General features: G+C 34.2%; 2 protein-coding genes across 4 annotated transcripts in view; one reads left to right on the forward strand and one right to left on the reverse strand.

The window, feature by feature from the left end:
- Positions 1-20,193, reverse strand: part of CMSS1 (cms1 ribosomal small subunit homolog) — a 161,933-nt gene that overhangs the window by 116,613 nt on the left and 25,127 nt on the right. The gene's annotated exons all lie outside the window — the stretch shown is intronic.
- LOC308667959 (filamin A-interacting protein 1-like) overlaps positions 13,007-20,193 on the forward strand; it is a 29,708-nt gene continuing 22,521 nt past the window's right edge. The window contains exon 1 of the mRNA XM_081327599.1: positions 13,007-13,101. The gene's annotated coding sequence lies outside the window, so the exon portion shown is untranslated. The remainder of the gene's footprint in view (positions 13,102-20,193) is intronic.

The raw sequence follows: 20,193 nt of genomic DNA on the forward strand, positions 1-20,193 counted from the left end.
TGTCAGAGTATGCTTCAAAGAGAGAGGGAGAGAGCAGTATTTATTTATTTTTTAGTTTAAAACTCACATGACTCTCTTGATCCTGATAAAAGTCTATTTTTTCCTACTATTTTTTACTATTATTTGCAGATCAGGAGTTTTCATTATTACTGTTGTTGGTGTTAAAAAGGAAGTGAGAACTTTTCTGTCTGATGCTACAGCTGTGATAACTGTAGGCCCAGTCAGTTAATATCAATGGTCATCACTTGGAATTATAGTCAAAACTGCTTCTATCTGTGCAGCTATTTGGGCATTCCATACTATCTCTTGGTCCTCCATACTGAAGAATTCTTTCTTGTAGAATAGAATATAGAATAGAATAGAATAATAACTTTATTGTCACTTTGAATGTACACTTAATCGGCATACGTTAAAATGAAATTTTGCATACAGCTCTCAAAGGGTCACCACCTCCAATATACATTACATAAATATGACAAAAATAAATAAATACAGAATTATGTATATGCCCACATATATTATATGGCACAGAGAAACAACACAGTCTAGTTCAGATTATGTATACATGTGCATGATGGATGGAATAGGGAACAAAGTTACAGAATCGCGTAGTCCTGCTAGAAATACTTTGAAACCTCCTCCCAGAGGAGAGCAACAGAAACAGACCATAAAGTGGGCGTGTGGGGTCTCTAGCAATGCTTTGAGCTCTAAGCACATAGTACTTTCTTCTCATCCTCACACACTTACAGAACATTGAATGTCAACTGAACACTCTGAAGTGCTGAGCACATACACATGTACACACATAAGATGCATATGTATGCCTATAAATATACTGTATGTACAGTAGGAACCAAAGAAAGAGAAAATAATTGCATAACATTTTAGTTCCTGTAAAACAGATGTTCCCCAACCAGAGTGGAATTTATGATAATAACAACAGCAACAAGAAGGCATATTAGAAGTCAAATTATACCAAGCTATATCAAGTCTCTTGAGGATAACAGGATCATATCCTCAAGCAAGAGACAGTGCAAACTCAAGGCTAAAAATATTTAAAAGGGCTCTTTGAAGATTTTATCCACCAGAGAGCTATGTGAAATAAGGCAAAATTCAGGCAATCTAAATGTCTCAGACACTTGTTAGTTTTCGTCGAATGATTAATTCTTATGTATACTCACTGAGCTTCTATACCGATCTTTGGTTGCTTATCCTACAAGATAACATTTTTTTTAGTGTAGAGGCTAAACCATACAATGAATACAAATATCTACAGTAATGGCCAAACTTGTGGAAACCTTTTGGGAAAAGTGTACATTTGAGGTTTGATGGCTAATAACATCATTTTTTCTGGAGTAGTACCATAAAATTATATATCAATGGAAAGATAATTTAATCAAGAATGTAATGCAACAAGGTTTGTTCAATTATCTGTATTCTATGAAAAGTTATAGCCAAATAACCAGAAAAAAGAAGCACAACTTGCTTAGGTTGATATCAGGTAGCTTTCCTTCATCTGATTGTAGCCAATGAGCATGAGTGTTTAGAGAGCCAATTAGGTGTCATCTTGTTTTGGCAATGAGCCAATGAGATCACAGTAGGATTCAGTTATTGATGTCATGTATTGAAGATGAGAGGAGGACATTTGTCAGTGTGTTATGTGATCGTTATCAAGTTGGTTGGGGGTTTTGTGTGTTCTTTCATTTAGTGAGCTTGTAAAACATAATAAAATTAAAGTAATGGTGCAAAGAGTTGACTGGTTGCCCAGAAAGCGATGTAAAATAGTATTATTAAGTGAAGAAGGCTACAGTTATAAAGAAATTAGAAGAAAAATGGTGGAAACTTAACTAAAGGTGGCATTTCTTAGTTTTTGAAGAGGCATAAGGAGACTCAGTCACTACAAAACCACACTGGTAAAGGCAGGGAAAAGTGCACAACAGCAAGTGATGATAGAAGAATTAAGAGACTGTGCCTACATGACAGAAGAAAATCATCTGGGTGTATACAAGATGAAATGGCGCAATGCAATGTGAAATTGAGTGCAAGGACTGTTCAGCGCAGACTGCAGGAATTTGGCCTAAAATCTAGAATTCCACAAAAAAAGCCACTTTTATCTCTCAAACAAAGGTTGAAAAGACTAAACTGGGCTAAAACCCATATTACCTGGACAGAGGAACAATGGGACAGTGTTATTTGAAGTGATGAGACCAAGATCGCCCTGTTTGGTAGTGATAGCATAAAATACACAAGAAGAATCGGAAAAGATTTGCATCCTGATTGCATTACATGTACCGTGAAACACCCAGTCAGGGTTATGATCTGGGGTTGTATGACATCAAAAGGTGTGGGCAGAATTTGTGTGATTAATGGGAATATAAATGGCCAAAAATACATTGATGAAATACTTGAGCCCAAACTGAAGCCTTCTGCACATGATCTTTTCCAAGACAATGAACCATTTATATTTCAACAGGCTTCAGCTCCATGTCTTGTTGCTGCCGTGTGCAAAAAGTGGTTTCAACATAATCATATTCCACTGCTGGAATGGCCTGGGAATAGCCCAGACTTAACCCAATTAAAAATCTATGGAGCAATAAAACCCAGTTAATAGAAGCAACCATTCAATCTTGGTTTCACATTATAACAGCTGCAGAACTAAAGAACTTGATTCATTCCATGGGAAGACATTAAAAAGCCATAATCCATGCTAAAGGTTACCCAACTAAGTATTAACTGACATGGTAATAATTTTTCTATGGTGATAACTTTTGTATATCTCATTTTTTCCTATGGTGATAATTTTTGTATATCTCTTTTTTTTCTACGTATTTCTCTTTTCTTCTTTATAACTGCTATTCTAATAGCAAATCCTTCATAAAAGTTATTGCATTACATTCTTGATTAAATTATCTTTCCATTGATATATAATTTTATGGTACTACTCAAAACAAAAGTGGTGTTATTAGCCATCAAACCTCAAATGTACACTTTTCCCAAAAGGTTTCCACAATTTTGGCCACTACTGTAATTCATCCATCAATTATACATATAGATCAACATGCTAAAATTGAGTTTTTTCCTTAGAAACCAATTCTGCAGAATATTGAATGTGGAATATATTAAGCACTATGTCAGTTCAGTACAAATTTCTCAACAAATAATTTTGCTCAGGATATTTAGGATATGAACAGATACTTAGAATTTGGTAGCTGGAAAGATAAAATATTAGAGAATAGGAGATAAAATATTTTTGTTCAATTCTAGATATTAACTTAAGAGCTATATGTTCAAAAATGTCAGAAATATTGTGGCAGCATAGAAGATAAAATTTATTATCAGTTCACTAGAAATTTACTAGTGTTTACTATATATTTTACATACTGATAAAATCCCCAAATCAATAGCAATTGAACAATTCATCCAACAATTTTATCTTATTGAATCTTCCCCCTTGAAAACTTTAAGTGGGCCAAAGGTCCAGAGTTACCCCTAAGAACAACAAAATAGCTGTACACATAAACACGTTTTCCAATTTGTTTCAAAAAGAATTTTAATGAATGGAAACACTTCATGTAGGAACTACAGAGTTCAAAGGGAACTTGAGAAAAGTTCCCTTTAGCAACTTACTTAAAAAACAGCTCTCTTTTTTGGACTTGGATTTTTCCACACATTTAATCGATCCTTTTTAAGTAAAGCTTCAGTGCTCTTGTCTCTCTCCCATGGGGAGGAAAATTAATTAAATTGTTCAATTAAAAACAAAAATGTGGAATAAATTATGCAAAGTGTATTCATTTCCCAGTTAAATTACCTTTACTTTGTTACTGTGTCTGTACACAAACTTGAAAACACTTCAAAATGGTGCATATAACCCAGAAGAAAGGTTACATCTCAAATCAAAATGATCCAGCATAATCCATACATCTGTCAACCAGGTATAAAATGCATCTTACCCAGTGCAAAATCAGGATGTCTCCTACATGCATACTTAGGTTCAACAACTAACTCAAGCCTTTCATATTTCAGTAACCAAGTTACTCTATTAATATAACACTAGATTTTTAACAAATAGAACTATAAAAATTTAAAGCAAAACTAGACAATCCACTGGGTCATCGTTTCAGAGATATTTTCCTAAACAGAAAAATGGAATGACAAATCATGGGCAAAAAAGCAGTGGAACCAGGGGCAACTTCAATTTCCTACCAGCTTCCCCACTGACTTTCCAGATTCCTTGTTGAAATCTGGAAAGAAGCATCAAAGCATCAATCTCCCTTCCCTTCCCTTCCCGTCCTGTAGGTAAGTTGCTGCTACTAGGTAGGGTGGGAGCGAGATATTGCAAGATTGGCTGGGATCTGTCACAGAATATGTGACCACAAGAACAGCCTAGTAGCAGCTAGTGGCACAGAAGAAGCCAAAATTTCCCCAAATTTTATCCCCTCTGGAGTCATTGGTCCTGGATTTTGGACACATTCTGTAAATTAGCCCATTTGAGCTATTTTGGTTCAAAAACTGTTGCCCTCTGATGCACCTTTTTACTTAATTAGAGGTCATGACAAGAGTTTTAGTAGTAAATAGATACACAAATATTCCTCAAATACCATGTATATTATTCGTAGGATATATGTGTAGTGATGGTTTTCTCATGACACGTTCACACATTTTGCTAGAATTTTTAAATCATGATTTGTGAGCGTTATGGCTTGACCACATATCATTAAATCACAGCTATATACTGCAGGTCTGCATGAGGCTGCTAGTCTCTTTTGCAACCCAAGAGCCCCCCCTTACTGTGACTGTTGAAAGCAGTATCATAGTAACATAGCATTTGAAGAAGGAAAACTGCAGTGTAGCTGTAAAATAAGAATAACACATGTAAGACCAAACCTCCCCACAAAAATCTAAATATGTGATGTGACACGTTCTCTGAATCATTACCCTGCCCACTGTAGCCCTTGGTTTACCAGTAAAGTAATAATTGCAGTCCTAACCACCAAAAATTTGTCCACTAGCCACAAAAAGGCCATCTATTCCTCTCATAATAGAATGAATTCATGCATTATGTTAAGACAAAAACAAAGAAATGATGTACTGTATCACAGAGCCTCTTGGCTCAAATCAGCACATAGTCATCCTTATTTCTTTAAGAAAATGTGTATTTCTCTCAGTCTTAGAACACAATTAAATTATTACTGAAGTAACAGATCCTCAAATTTAGTTTGATATTGGGAATTTTGGCATGGGTTTCTACTTTAAAAATGTATCTTAATTCTACAATGGGGATGACTACATTTAGAAATCAAAACATTAACAAAAGCAAGATACATTAAGATAACAGCAAGTTCACTTTTGGGGTGATTGGTGGTCTTTGAGCTTGGTTGTTTTCTTGCAGATGTTTCATTATCCAAACCAGGTAACATCAACAGCAAAAAAACCTCACCAAGAACCCTTCATTTAAACTCTGAGCTACAAATATTTTCCTCTACCAGTACGGTCACTTTACCTCAGTATCTTAAAATGAAATACAAAATTACCATGTATCTAAGTAGCAAGTAAGAAATACTGAGTAGTAATCTGAAAAATCACTACATTTAATTTGCTTGTGGGTATAGATCCATGAATTTTGAAGTGCCTTAATTTCTGAAGAGGGCATTGCAATGGGCATTTTAGCTTGTACATTTAGAAAGAATCCCAAATAACTCAGATGTTTACTATTTCTCTCCTACTCAGATGTTACCCCATCTTCTACTGTAGTTGCCGGTAGGTCATTACTTATATGTTGTTTTTTAATCTGTTCTTAGAAAACAAAAATCCAGGTACATGGAGATTACCTCTGAGTCAGAGCATCAGCATTTAGAGTACAGGAATTTATCCTTTGTTTTTATAAAGGACTTTGCCTTTAAGGAATCCACAGAGACAGAGACAATGCTGCATGATTAACACTGCTTAAAGACTTTTTGTACTGCCAATTCTATGGAAGGTGGAAGGATTGGACAACATCTGGGCTTAGACTTTAAAGTATGAAAACCTGAGATAAGTCACAGTAGTAGATTCTGACTAAAATTTAAGCACAATGTCAGCCATATTCTGGGTTTGGCAACATCATAAGCCTAATTACAGCATAGTTTAGGAAGATGTGTGAATGAGCCCAGCAAATTCTGCTTGGGAAAATATGTTACTCTTCTTTTTCATTTGCAACTTTCCAAAGTACAAATATATTGTTGGCACTGCAAAACTAAATGTAGTTTGTTTAAAAAGGGACAGGGGTGCCAATAAAATCTGTCACTGAACCTACATGAATGGGTTTCCATTTGTACCTAGCAGAAAACCGCAAGTTTCAGAGGTGCATCCTGTACAAGGCAAATTGTAAGTCCAATCCCTATGTTTCTTTTCACAAATTCCCAAATTTCCATGCCAAATTAATTTACACTTTCCTATTAATCTGCAACTACCAAAACATGAAACCCATGCAACTGTCTCCACAGTTTTAGTCGTTTTGGGATATTAATTTTATTTTATCAGATCTAGTAAACTCTTTCTAGTAAACAAGAGACAGTCTTTCTCTCTTTGGTCAAACCTAATTTAATTAAGATTGAGTGTAGTTTAATAAACTGAGCCGTTCATTTGGTTGTCACTTTTTTCCCTATGTTGTCTCAAAATTTGGGGACTTGCATCTCAATGTACTTATTCCAGCTGATCTAGAAAAATGATACAATGTGAGGGGGCTATCAGCAGCAGTCTCTGCTTCAGCAGCTGGAAAAGGTGGTTTATGGTAGCAGTTGTAGATCAAAGGAATGCACGAGCAACCCAGATTGGAAGAAAAATGGAGATGTTGTAACAACAGGCGAGGATTCATGACAAAAATGTAACATTATCTGACCTTGATCTTCTGGTTTAGTCAGGTCCACAGAAAATGAGCTTTAGCAGTTTCTCCAATAACAAGGATGGATCAAATATCTCAAGCTAGGAATCTGATCTTTCACAGGCAATGACAGACCAATTAACAAGTTGACTCCTCCCTCCCAAGAGTAGTAACCTTGTAATGCCTTATTCCATGTTCTATGACATCCTTTTGTGTATTAGAAAACTGCTGTCATGTCTTTCTTTAGCCTTTTCTTATTTAGGCTAAATATACCAAATTCTGCATTGGGCCTGATCTCCAAGCCCATACATTTTTGTTGTTTTTCTCTCCACTCTTTCCAGATCCTTAGCTTTCTTTTTCTACTATAGTGACCAGAACTGGATACAGCACTCCAAATGCAGTCTAACCAGTGCAAGAAGGAGACTATCAAATCCCATGACTTTGGCATCCTACTTTGTTCAAGGTTGTCAAGAAGGAGGCTATGATCTATTTTATTAAATATCAGGTAGAAATTCAGATAGCTAAAAATATCACACTAAGCCATGACACACTCTGTTTTAGCTTATCCTGTCTGTCCTTATTGAAAAATTGTTAATTAAAAATACATGATTTTAAATACCTATAAACTGAAGAAAAATCCGGGAGACTTTCCTAATATGTTCTTTATTTCCTAACCAATGCACATAACTGCCTCATGGAGCAGAATACTTTTATCTCCAACTAAGTTACACAAAAAATAAAACCTTGATGCCCAAATTCTTTGAAATCACTGAGTAGACAAAATAAACTGGACTAAATAATAAAAAGGAGCAACTTTGTGTTGGCACGCAGGGGTCACAATGACCTAATCAGGCTTTAGCTCTAGTTTCTCTGATTCTGTGGTATTCTATCCTGCCATAATATTTACAAGTACAACAATATTTTAAAAACTATGATTAGTTTCTATGGAGACAGGAATTGTTTAGATGGAGTCAGCAGCTAAAATAGTGCCTTTCCTCTTACAGCTTATTTGTAAGATCCCACTTTTTTTTAACTCTTCTGTATTAAACTGCCTTTACCTACCTATCCTTAACTCATGGAAACAAAGTGTTTGAACAGCCAAATTATTGACAGATGGTTATGAACTCTATTACTGCAATCTGAATTGTAGAAATATAGGTAGCCAAAAGTCTTCTGCCAAAAATATTTGAGAACCACTGCCAATGATGAAATTGATGCTACAGAGCTGAAAAATTCAACAGTTCAATGTAGTATTAGGTAATATTATATAAAATATTAAAATCAAATGTATTGTTAAAACAGGAAATAGAAGTGGATGCTTCCAATGAAGTTGCTTTAGAATTTTTTTTACAGAAAGAAAATGTTATAATAGTGTCATAAAAAGTGACATCATAACATAAAAATGTTGCCCTCAGCATTCAATAAAACAAGGAGAGTTATTTCTGTAACAATACCTAAACCGGTACTTTGTAAAGCTCTATTTTTTTCACTGTATCACTATGTTGTAATTTGAGCTAGTTTATAGGAAAATGTGACATTTTTAAAGACGAGGTTCACATAAACAGATATAAAGGAAGTCCTGCATATAAAGAAACATTTATTATACAATATTTATTAAAAGCAAAAAATAAAATGAAACACATGATATGGTGTATTATTTGTCATATAATAGCAAATAGCAACATGTTTTATTTGTCATCTCCTGTTGAGACTTCTGTGCATATTATTATGGTTTGTGTCTGGACTTTCCATCTCAGTCCTGTTGTTTTATACTCATAATAATCCAGTGAGTCTGTGTATGAGAAGTAATGATAAGGGAACAGACACATGAATCTTAATCTCTCCAGTACTATTCTGATTCTAAGCATTGGCTAAAAATAATCATGAACATATCAAAAATATTTATAAAAACAAGTGGTTATAAAGATTCAAGTAGTAAATGTGAGATATATAGGAATGAAAGAAGGGATTGATTGATTGACTTAACTAATATGGTTGATATAGGGAGAAAAAGTCATAACTGCCTTCAGTATTTCTTGTCCTAAAGACCAAGTCCAATCGCCAAACAGGACCTCAAAGTGTTTTGACAAAGTTCAATTCATGGCATTTTGTAAGACTTATTTCTGGTATAGAAAATAATCTTATTGCTATATAAATAGATCACATTATTTGGATCTTTTACTGTATTACTATAAATCTAATAAAATTCTACCATATTTTTGTATTATTTACAGTTCTAAAATTAATGCTTGGCTATTCTTCTGAACTGGATCATAGCAAATGAAATATTCTATAACCTACAAGATTTTATTTTTGATTCTTGGATTTTGCCTTGTTTTTTAATTATTCTGGAAGCTTTATTGATAGATGGCATTTTTCTCATAAATATGTGTAAGAAATTATGTGGATTTTAATATCAAAATTATCTTCAAGTCAAGTTTACATGGATACAAATAGTGTCTATGGCATGATATAACTGAGAGATGCTGTTGCCTTCTTCTGGACTTTAAACATCCATATATTTTTTATAGTATTATGGATTTTCTGATATTGTTCGCTGTGAAGCACTTTTGACAACAAATTCATGAAAATCATCCTTGAGATATCCTGGCTTTGACCATATCACTAGTTATATATCTATGTGGCTCTTTTTAAAAATAAAACAATAGTAATAATTGCACCCAACCATTTTTTGTGAATCATAAGCGTAAGATGTAAAATATAGTCTATCCCACTTCAAAATAACTCATTGGAAGTTTGTATATCAGATTAGAGAAGAGGCCATACAAGTTTTTGGACCAGGACACACATTTCAAACTTAGAGAACCTGTCATGAAGGCTATAAAAATAGCTTTCAAGTAGAAAGTGTCCATTCACCAATGTCTTGGAAGTCATCAACAGTCAAATGCCCATTTTCCAACTGAAAAGAAGAGTAGAGTCATATATATACAGGCAAACTGATGATGTTCAGTGAAAGGTGCATTCACACAAAGCATACATAGCACAAATTTAGTCCTAAAACACATCAAAAGAACAGAAATATACAGATAACTAAATTACAGGTGTTTCTAGCTCAGGCAAAATGTTCCTCGTTTCTTTTCTAGTCCTCATATCCATGTGGTCTGCAACTCCTTCTGTTCCCCCCTAATTACATTTCATATCTTCCTCCTTCTAACTGTACTTCATCTTTTCCCCCCAAGTATGTGCAGAAATTTCCAAATAAACTAATGGCTACACCCCCTTTCTTCTTTATTGGGCTTAAAATGAAGCTCAAAAATATTATGGGAAATACAGAAGTAACTAACAAATAGTGCTTTGTTTTGCAGCATCTATCTCTCATTCTCTCTTTGGAAATTAAAAGGCTCTTAGCTAATTAAAAAGATAGATGAAGCAGGGATATTAATGTGTTCCAAGTTGAGTGTCTAGGCATCGTGGTGCTCAGAACTTAGACTCTTCATGCAAAGCCCTATTATCCCAAATAAATGTAGTTTGTTATCCTTTCTGATAAATAGATATTCCCAGCAAATAAAGAATGAACATGGTGTTCCCTGAAGATTACATTCCTAAAGAAGTAGAGTCTATAAACAAAACTCCTATTAGGAAGAGCTAGCAGGAGACTGAATATTATTTTCTTTTATAGTGCCATAGGGAAATCCCATCTGCCCTTTTCCTAGCTTGCCTTTGTCTTTTTATCTGGGTTTTGTCTTTTCAGACTGAATAGGAATATGGCTACTTTTAAAACAGAAAGCAGAAAATTCAATTAAAAAAAAAGAAAACTAAGTAAATAATGTAATTGTTCAGTAAATAATACACACTTAATAAAAACAATGTATATTGAATAGCAAATAACAATGAGCACAACACTTTATCATTTTTTTCTAATGTGAAAACAAATGACAGGGACATAGAATTTATGTTTTTGTAGTTAGTCCAGATGCACCACATGAACACCCAACTGAAGTTTTTATTTCTAGAAACTTTTACTCAAACCTTTCTCTCAGTATTAATGAGACATGCTCTTCATTTCCTGTATTAAAGCATTATGTAATATTTGCTCTGTCGGCCAGCTGCAAACAGTAATCTCTGATGATTGTATTTAAACTGTAATGCGAAGTATTCAGTGTATCAATAATTAATGGTAAACATAAGAGGTTTCCAGCATGCACTATAATCTGTATTCAGATTAGAAATTATGCAAAACATCTTACCTGTATATGAATATTCACTCAATAGCTGAGAAAAACAAATATGATCTTACCAATTCCAATTCCTTTTGTATGTGAAAGATTACCATCAGAATGAATATTCTCTGGAGGATATTTTCAGTGGCCAATTTTTTGCAAAGTAGAAGGTTCACAACTCCTCTCTTTTCCACATTTGTATCACTGTAGCCCATTATCTCTTCGCAAACTTAAATCATTCTTTATATCAACATATACACAACATATTGGGAATGGGAGAGGGCAGATATTATGAGAAAGCTGTATCATTACAATTTATTTTTTAATTTTTGATCTTGCTTTTCCACTAGGAAATTTTCAGAATTTTTCTATTCCAATAAACCAATAATGCGCATTTCAATACTTCAATAAATAATTAAATGGAAGAGCATTACGATAAATGGAGAAAATATTAATATAATTCTCTCTACTCCCAGATGCCTAAAACCAAGAACAAGTCAAAATTAATAGGAGGGGGGCCCACAGAAGGGCAGAATTCTATTGTAGTACTGCAAGTAAAAAAAATTGAATCCTGTCTAGTAGTTACCAATATATTTTTCAAAGGTAGAGGCAAGAGAATAACAATCTGGTTCACAGACAAATTTGCTTGGAAGAAGCTGCCAGTTCCAGACTCTGCTTTCAGAATATTATGGAACATGGCATTTTTAAGTATATTTATCAAACACTGTATTTTTTAAAATGAATATGGAGAACTTCATAATATGTAGATTAAACTGAAATATTCATATTTTTATTATGTGAAACATCTTTAGAAAGTTAAGCTTCAGTCCCTATGACACAGCATTAATCCTTTAATACTTACCATACAATTTACAATGTTTATGCGAGCATAAAAACACATGTAGGTAACCAACCATGACCACAATCCTAAATTCATTTTATTTGGAAGTAAATTCAATTCAATCTTTTACAACATTTCTAATAAATTTTGGGCATTGTAAAAGACTAAACTTAAATGATTCAGGCCAATGCATTTAGCATAGTACAATACAGTATATACTATGTAGTATAGTACAGTATGTAGTATATAGTACATACAGTTTAAAAAAAATTATACAATTTTAAACTTTCATTAATATGCAGAAGATTTAACCAGTTAATTATTTTAATGAATTTGCTGCAATCTTTTTCTTACATATTTCTATTTGTAAAGCAATAGAAAATTCATTCTTCTGTAAATTGAAGCCTGTTGTTTTTTTCCTGATTGTAGATCAAATGAATGTTATCTATAAAACCTTATTAAAATCTTACTAATACCAACTAATTAATAATCCTAAATATACTAAATGAAAGAAAGTTTAAAAATGGGTTTAAAAGGAAAAAGTGCATGCACTTTTTACACACAACACACCCCTGTTTCTCATCTGGCCTTCCCATCATACTTGAAGAATTGTTTTCTAGTTACATCATCAGGAAATAAAACACAAGGCAACAAGGCTTGATGTTCATACTTTTCTCAGAGGAGGCCAGCTAAGCTTGGGTGTTCCCCCCCGCAACCTCTGTAACTCAAAAAATAAAATAAAAATTAAACAAATCCAGTTGTGTTATGGGGGGAAAAACAAAAAAATTAAAATATTGCTCTGCTACCACTTCACTATCCTATTATGAGTAATGAGAATTAACTCCTCTAAACTTTTCAGTGCATTCATTTTGGCCACAAATCAATCTTGACACATGAAATGTTTCACAATTCAAAGTATTTCAAGCCAGAAAAACACACTCATGCATAAATATGCATGCACACACGCACAAATACACATATTTGTAGTTCTGGTTATCACTAAAGTACACTAAATACAGAATGAGACTGCACAATATAGAGTTCCTTATAAGGTATTGCCATGACGTAATGCTTCATAGGCTTTGGGCAAGCAGAGAGTTTCTCTCTCATTGTTTCGTGTAACTGCTGGAATGCTCACATCCCTAATGCCTAAGAGAAACAAAATCTGAACACTACTGAGCAATAATTAAATCAAGAACTCTTCAGTGCATTTGCTTAAGGTAAGAGGGAGACTGTGGGAAGAAGTTTCTTTTAGCAGCCAATAGGCATTTTGCTTCAAAAAATCAGTTGGTTCACTTTATATTATTTTCACAGCACAGCTTGGACTTAATGCTGAGATCAATTATAATACCAAACAACTTTCCGGTTCTCCTCCTAAGCATAAAAAGTTATTTTCAAGACATAACTGAAGCATTAAATTAAGAAAAGGGGAGAGCTAGAAATTACACATAATTTCCAAGTGTGTGCTGGACAGAGTCATAACTGCATTTTAAACTGGGAGAAGACTGTGAGTTTGTAATTGTATGAAGAAAGTTGTAGCAGCTTTTTTTAATACATCATGTTATATGTTATAGGCATGTAGAAACACGTATTCACTAAGATGTATTGTGCTTTTGAGCAGCTTTAGTAGTTTTAAGTTTGGAAAATGTAAATTATAAATCAAAACAGTAGCATTGACAGTAAGATAATTATTACTGTTACCATTTTAATTCATTTTTAAAATCAATTATATATGCTTTAAGGATTTTTTAACCTTAGAAATGATTTTCAAGAAAGTTGTTTTATATTAGAAACTGTTTTTTCTCCTCTGTATAACATATGCTGTTGCAAGGTAATGATCAATGTAAACTACCTGGTACTAAGGACAGTCACAATACAAAACTATGTTTCCTATATCAGCAGTTACATATTCATGGTAAGATTAAGACTGAAGCAAACTAAATTAGATATGTAAAACACAAACACTTATTATTTGGAGTAAGGATGGAAATACATTTGAACATTTTATTTACATTTATTCAGATAATTCTTCCAATTCTATATTCATTACCTATCTTACAATATACAAAATTTGTCAAACTATCTATACATGAAAATAGATCTCTTCAAATTACAATAACAACAATTGCTATGCCCACAAAGGTAATTAGATGTAAACAATGTTAATTTTAAGACTGAGTTGAATATTTTAGAAAACAGCAGTTAGCTTGCAGAATTTATCAAGGACATGCTTACAATGGTATACATCTTTAAGAATATGTATACTGTTTGAAAATATTTTTGTTTTATTAATAAATTGCATAATCTATTCTTAATAAAATCTTCTTCACTGCTATGATGACACCTTTATCTGGTAAACTAACCAAACATAAAGCAATAGTTTCTAAGATTTTAAACTAATTAATGATGAATAATAACCCTATTTCTTTTGGTCCTTTCAGGCTATTTTGTTGGAAGTTAGAGCAACTTACTTTACTGATTTTCAAAATAAACTAATTCAAATGAACTGGGATTTTAAAAGACTATTATTTTTAAGGAGCGTTTTTAAAGAATGTATCCACCATATTTTAGTTAGATTTGTAAAACCATGAAATATGCTGCCCCAAAATTTTGCATAATTAACAATTATTTTAAAAAATATATCCAACATTTTACTGTTTATTAATTTACCGAAATATTATTGGATTAAGAAAACAACATTCTCTGAAACAAAGATTATCAGGCTAAATAAAGCAAAAAAATATAACACTATCAAAAAGTTTGATTTGCTGAGAAAGCAAGTGAAATACAATCATTTTTTCCAGTCATCTGGTTTAAAAACTTTTGAAAACAGGAAATGGAAATAATTACAATATAATTTAAGCACTAATGGATAAACTGCATTTATTCTATTTAAAATCACTTTGTTTAATCACTACATCAACTAGAGGTTTATAGCACATATTATATGGTTAAAAGTTTCCATTCAGATACCAAGGTTTTATTTGGTTCTCATCAGTTGTTTTTAGAATTTCACCAACAGATTGATTTTCAAAACTACAAATCAAGTTTTCCTCTACTCAGTGCCATGCAGAAATGTAGGCCTACAGTTCTTACAATCAATTATGGCTAATATTTTGGTTGGAGATTGTAGGAAATACAGTCTAAAACAATTGAATAGCAGAAACTTGATAAAGTTTATTTTATTATTTTGATTAACAATAAATTATATTAGATGATATTAAAATATTAGATAAACTTAAGTATCTGAGTTCCATGAGAGATTTGCTTAATTCTCTCAAATCAGGGGGTTAAGTATTGCTTATCACAGGAGTTTTGTTTCTATACAATACAGCACAAAGCTGTATCTACATTACATTAATTCTCTTTCCAATTATTCTTGTTCAACATCCACAAAATCTTTGTAACTCTGCAACTCAGTTTTTATGGATGGTTATGTTTACAAGAGCTTGAAAGACAGAAGCTTGAAAGATTGTGGACAGGAATAGCAATGCTACAATTATATTAATATTACAGTAAATTGTGTGGATTTAAATGATGTTGTCCATGAGATGAGGAACATTTCCATTTTGTAATACATATGAACAGTGCTACAACATAGCAACATGATAAATTATGCCAGTTGGTTTCACTTCCCATAGTTTTTTCAATTACATAAGTTTGGATATCACTTAATACTAAACAACAACATTGTTCCTTGGTGCTTCTTATATGCACTTCTCATTGAGGAAGATCGATTTGCCCCAGGTTGTAATAAATTTTATGATGTTTTAAAAGGTTTTCATAATACAGAATATAGTATCAACTCACATTTTTAATTCAAACCCAAATCATGTATAATATGATGAAGTTTCATCTTGGGAAAGTGCCATGAATATATGCCATCAAGAGCTTTATAGGTTATCACCAGGACCCTAAACTGAACCTGCAACCCATGAACATAGGTGTAATATGATTTGATTGAGGCACATACATAACTGCTTATGCAGCGTCATTTTGCACCAATTGAAGCTTCCAATACTTTTTAAAGGCAGTTTCAGTACAGCACATTGCAGTAATCCTTCTGAGAGATACCAAGGCATAAATGATTGCAAGTAGGATGTCCCAAACCAGGAACATCCTACTTGTGGTATACAATACATAATTGTGCAAAGACCCACCTTGCCAAAACGTCCTCCTCCTGTTCCTCAAACAGGAGTTGTAAGTCTATAAAGACCCCTAATAAATTCTGCCCATGCAGAACAAGAGATGGAAAGTCCCCAGAACCACAAACCCCAACACCTTAATCCATTCAGTCTTGCTTGGGTTGAGCTGGAGCCATCTTCATCCAACTGATACAGACACTGATACAGGATTTTCAGAGCATTACATCATTGGCCAAAGTAGGGATGTAAAGTTGAGTATCATCAGCATACTGATGGTACATCAGCCTCTGCCTTTGGATAATAACTTCTCATTGCTTTCAATAAAAATAAAAACTTGGTCAAATAAATTATAAAACACTTACATTTAGCTCCTGACTTTTCTCCAAGGAATAAACATAACTTTCAAGATTTCCCTCCATGCTACCCCAGCAAATTTGTAAAATAAATTAAGAGAATATGCCTTCACCAGTATGGCCTAGTTTACATACTTACCGTATGTCTTCTCTAGTGTTTTCCATACCTCAAACTCTTCATCTCTTGGTCTATTATCTTAATAGGCATGGGGAGTCTATAGACCTCCAGATGTAATTGAGCTACATTTTCTAATCGGCATGGCCAATGGAGCAGGACTTGAGAACATCTGTGGGATTATAGGTTCTCCATACCCAATGAAAATCTGCTACCAATAGAGTTAGCAGTAATTCCAAATACAGATAGGAATGTGAGCACACTTTCAAGGGTAGGAGTAAGGACCAATTTAGTAGTATTGAAGCAAAAATATTTAAAGTGCTGTTATCTGACCATGGAAATTAAACAGTTACACAGGAAAAGAGAATGGAAAAAGAAGGGGAGTTCCTGCTATTACGTGGCCATTTCAATATCTGAAGCTTGATCCTGTGGCCAGGGCTTCTAAAAAAAGGGGCCATAAAGTACAATTCTTGAAAATATTATTGTAAAATAATATTTTATTATCTGTAAATCCTGTGAGCAGCATGAGTTGTTAGAGTTGTTACTGAAGGAACTATGATGGTGCAGTGGTTAGAATGCAGTATTGCAGGCTGACTTCTGAGGTTGGTAAAATGAGGACCCAAATTGTTGGGGACAATATGCTGACCACTTAGAGAGTGCTGTAAAGCAGCGGTCCCAAACCTTCGTGGTTTGGTGGCCTGGTGGGGAAGAGGGGAAACGGGCCTTAGCAGAATCTTCTGGGCTAGTTTAAAACTAAAGAAATGTTTAATACTAAACAATTCAGAAGCATATCAGTCAACCACTTATATAACAGAAATAGCTAAATGAGAGTAAGATCAATATAGATAACATGAAGTCAGTCTGTTCTCATGGAAAATGTTAAGTGGCAAGTTTAATTTTAGCACAAAGAAGGCAAAGATAGATGAATTAAAACTCAGGAGATCTTTCCTCATAGTCCTGTGCTCTCACCACCATCCCACATCTCTAGTGTCTAATCTTTCCATTTCCTCCTGTTACCCTTCCATCTGCACAACAGTAATTTCCTTGCTGATGTAAAAGTTAAGTGAGTTCCAGTTTTGACTATTCTAAATAAAATTACTTGTTGCTTTTCTGGCCTAGAATCAATCTGCCCATGAGAAGAAAAAAAAGACAAGAATCTCATACATATTCCCAAGCAAGCTGAAGAGGAAATAAGACAACACTTTTGTTCAACAGTTATCATTCACTCATTAACATATTGTAATAACAATTAGGACTCAAATTATGTCCAAACCATGATTTACAATAGTGGTAAATTAGTTTGTTTCTGATGTCTGTATGGATGGTATCAGACCAAAATTTACAAGCCATTTTGAGCTGATGTGAGAAGTCTTTAGTTTTGTCTGCAATCATTCTACCACTGTCCCTGTACAGAGCTGGATACCTATAGCAGCATTGTGTTGTTACTTGTGCAGTAGTGGTAGACTACTCATTCCAACCATATTGTAAATGTTTAACTATTCTGCCCATCTCAGTCTAGTGCAGGTCTGCAATACCAAGACAGCAGAACAGGATAATGAAAAAGCAGTGAACATGAACTACTTAGCTCTGCTGAACAGATTGAAACAGTGCAAAGCTGAGATGACCGACCTCCCTTTTGTCTCAGCTACATTCAGAACTTCGACTGTTGTAAAAAAACCAACACCCTGCTTGATTAAAAAAAGAATAGGCTATAGAAAGAAGTGCACAGGAGAGTTAATAGACAGAATCCTACAGCCATATTTGTCCCTTTTGTGATGGTTGGTAGATGCTTTTCCTGGCATCTAAAGATGTGCAGTTGAGGTAAAACAGCACAGTCAGACGAATGAACTCTTCACTTTGTCATATGTTCCGTGAACAGCACTTACCAGTGAAACAGAACAGAGACAATATACATGAGATAGGGTTCAGCAATGGGGACATCCAATATTGTGCTAGTATACGTTTTTGCTAATGCAAACATGGATGAACAGAACCAACTTCGCATTGGAGAAGATTCCTAAAACTAGTCTCAACTATCAACGTATACCCTAAATAAAGAGAAAAGTTTAGAGATACAAGAAAATGTCTGAAAGCTAAAGTTCCCTAAAAATATGCAAAATTAACATGTGGACAGGCATATAAATTGAACAAATAAATTTGGAGTTCTCTCAACTGATGATATTGGCATTTGAATTAGCCAAAGAGTCCATGACATGCTTGGACTTGACTAATATTATCAAGGGCATGACACTCTTGGGATGTTACACACTAGATCTGTTTTGTATTGGGGAAGATGTGACATGTTCTGAAAACGAAACACTGAACTCCGCCCCTTGTCACTTACAGATTATGGTCTGATTGCTATAAAGCAATGATGGCAAACCTTTTAGAGACCGCGTGCCCAAACTGCAACCCAAAACCCACTTATGTATCATCAGGTGCCGGGTGGGTGTGGCCCATTGGGTGGGCTTTGCTGCGGTGGTAACAGCAGACTGGGTGGGAATTAAAAAGTTCGATCAATCAATTCAAACTTTGCGAGATTTTTTTTTCCCACGAGAAGTTGAATTTGATTGATTGAACCTTTTTTTTTTGCACATGGCGGCAGAGGCCTAAAGTGAAAAGGTTTTATAAAACCCAGCTGAAGGCCTAGGGCGATGGCATGCAGGGCTCTGTGTGCCACCTGTGGCACGTGTGCCATAGGTTCGCCACCACGGCTAGAGCTTTAATCCTATCTACATTGAGGATGGACCTATTAGATCAGTCTGCCCAAAGCACATAATAAATCCTGTTCAGAAACACTTGAGGAATAACCTGATGAGATGGTGGGAAGTTTGTTTCAGACTCCATTTACCTAAAATAAGGTCTGGAGAAATAGACAGGATTGCACTGCTGTAACTTCCTGATTTATAGAAGAGTTCAATGAGATGCAGAGCAGAACAGACCTAATCACTAAAGTACTACTAGCTTAAACCCTGTCTTGAGTATTACCAGAGCACACAAACTCACATTTGAGCATTCACATTGATAACTTGCCTTTATGGAATCTGCTAAATATGATCCAGTGGCTCTTTGTAAGGCAATCTGCTCCCTGTTAGGGAAGTATGCTTACGGAGATTATCTAAAAGGCAATCTTTCAAATATTTCAGAAACTCTTGTTTCATTAGACAGTGTGGCAAATAGGAAGTTATTAATCCAAAATCGGGTTTTTTGGTTCCCCTTACTATTTTGTACCTTTCCAAATCAAATAAAGGTACAGATGGTGGACTAGAATGTCTAATCAGCTGGAACCTGAGTATTTAAAAGAACTTTTTCACTACATCAGCAGGCCAGTTTCCTTAGATCTGGGCAGTATACAAAGATATGCTATTGTTCTACCATTAGTGAAAAACATTAAATGATAATGTAAGATATTCTCTGAAGAGAAGACAGTAAAATGGAATATTCTCCGTCAAGACAGACTTTTTGACCAATGTAGAATATGTCTTTTAAAGCCCATTTGTTCCACTAGATATTTGTAAATGAAGTGGCCATTATATAGGTAGTCCTCATCTTATGACCATAATTGAGCCCAAAATTTCTGTTGCTAATTGAGACATTTGTTAAGCGAGGATTTTTTTTAAAATTCCATTTATATCCCGCCCTTCTCCGAAGACTCAGGGCGGCTTACAAGCTTAGCAGTAGCCTTCATTCTATGTATAT

Source organism: Vipera berus (genome assembly GCF_964194415.1).
Source record: "Vipera berus genome assembly, chromosome: 4".
Classification (NCBI taxonomy): domain Eukaryota; kingdom Metazoa; phylum Chordata; class Lepidosauria; order Squamata; family Viperidae; genus Vipera; species Vipera berus.